Source organism: Lygodium microphyllum, chromosome 13 (genome assembly GCF_053477565.2).
Source record: "Lygodium microphyllum isolate KBCC chromosome 13, Lygodium_microphyllum_v1.1.10, whole genome shotgun sequence".
In the NCBI taxonomy this organism is placed as follows: Eukaryota; Viridiplantae; Streptophyta; class Polypodiopsida; order Schizaeales; family Lygodiaceae; genus Lygodium; species Lygodium microphyllum.
In genome coordinates, this window is record NC_141147.1 from 1959021 (window position 1) to 1961052 (window position 2032).

General features: G+C 40.8%; 1 pseudogene; it reads right to left on the reverse strand.

Annotated features, from left to right (window-relative positions):
- Positions 1–595: 595 nt before the first annotated feature.
- LOC148026283 (malate dehydrogenase, mitochondrial pseudogene) lies at positions 596–1357 on the reverse strand (annotated as a pseudogene).
- Positions 1358–2032: the final 675 nt, after the last annotated feature.

Below are 2032 nucleotides of genomic sequence, written 5' to 3' on the forward strand. Positions count from 1 at the left end.
GACTCATAAACACAATCTTGAGTGACTCAAACTGAAAGTACCATTTTTTGAAATGAGTGTCAAGTACATGCCTTTATATGCTTTATGGATAGTACCACTTTTCTTCTCTGTGCTTATGGGATTTTGGACATCTCTTCCTAGAGCTTCTAGAGCATATATCTTTTTCATATCTCTCATATGAAGCCACTTATGAGCAAGCATCATTTTCTATTCTCAACATCCCCCTCAAATGATGAGTTCCTACACTTGCGGACATGGACCAGGAGACTAGCTCTTTGGCAGCCTTAGTCAGGTCAAGCTTGAAACTTTACATTTTTGGTAGGGTTTGTTACATCCACTATGGGAAGTAGATCCACTAAGGGAATTCAAGATCCACTATGGGAAATTTTTCGCAAAACATTTTGTTTGTAGCAATGGAAAGTATCTTCTTCTTCATGCTTCTTTGGCATCCTTTGCTTTTCTCAATCTTCTTGGTCTTTGTTGGTCTTGGTCTTATGCTCTTTATCTTTGACTTGACAAGCTCTCTTTGACATACATGACATAGATTTTGGGATACATGATTTGCGAGATTTATTTGGCTTGGGCTCATGGCTCTTTACATTGGTATTGATCCTTTCAGTTCTAGCAGCATTGCCACCAAAGCCTTTTTTCTCATAATCAGATAGTGGACCCAAAGGAAGTACTTCTTCCACACCCTTCAAGCCTAGGCGCACCTTGGACGAGAAAAAAAGAAGCTCAGTGATACTCGATTGGACAAAAGTACATTCTACAATGTCAGGCTCACCATTCAACCCTTTCAAGCAAGACTTTGCAAACATAGCTCTGGCATACACCATGGATAAAGTGGTGGAACCTTTCCCTGCTTTTTCTTGAACAACCTCTAATGTGGTGACACCAAAGAGCTTCTTAGGATCATACGTATTGGCCTTTTTGAACACCTTGGTCGCAATTGGAACAGTGGAGTTGATTTACTGATCATGTTGACCACAGCCTCAAGATAATGCTTCGATATGGCTATGCACATGGACTTGACAATGCATGCATTAATGTTGAATAAATCATCTCGAGACATTCTTGACTTGCGAGGCACACCAACAGGAATGATGACCATGTGTGCTCCTTCCAATGCAGTACCAAGGTGCTCTTCTCCTGCATATCCCTTGACCTCGGCTCTAGTATTGACATGACTGACATCAACAGTGATGCCCAGGCTGCCTACAATATCATAGAGGGAGTTCAACTTTATGAGGAGGGCCAAGGGCTATTTGATGGTGCCTGTAGCACTGAGGATTGCGACCTTTTGTGGTTGCTTCAAAGCCTGTGGGGCCGCTTGTCAAAACAGGCCTACGGATATCATGGCATTCACAAACATCACTGTTGGGGGACTAAAAATTAGATGCACTTTGTAGTATCTCAAGGAGTTTTTGCTTTTTCCAATTGGGTTCTACCCAAATCACTATCTGCTTTATAGATCTAGAACTGCAAAAAACTCATGAATCGGCACTAATGATAAGAAGAGTGGAGGCAAAGAGATTTGTCAAAGAGACGATCCATGGTGTCCATCATGTTGAGGAGATAGTGGGATGAGAAGTAGAGAAAATGGGCCTAAGATATTCATGTGGTAGAGGGTCTTAAGGTAGGTTCAACTCCTACTATCCATTTACGTTAGAATATGGCTAACTGATGATGCCAGAACTAACTTGCCAAACTAGCTTGCCATGGCTCTGATACCATGTTGATAAACACGAATCTAGAGCTAGTTGGCTATGGTGGATGCAAATCATAGAACTGATACATGATAGAGAGAAGAGAATGTAACTCAAGTGAATTAGGTTCCAAGATAGATTAGCTTGGACTCATAAACACAATCTTGAGCGACTCAAACTAAAAGTACCATTTTTTGAAATGAGTGTCAAGTACATGCCTTTATAGCTTTATGGATAGTATCACTTTTCTTCTCTATGCTTATGGGATTTTGGACATCTCTTCCTAGAGCTTCTAGAGCATACATCTTTGTCATATATCTCATACA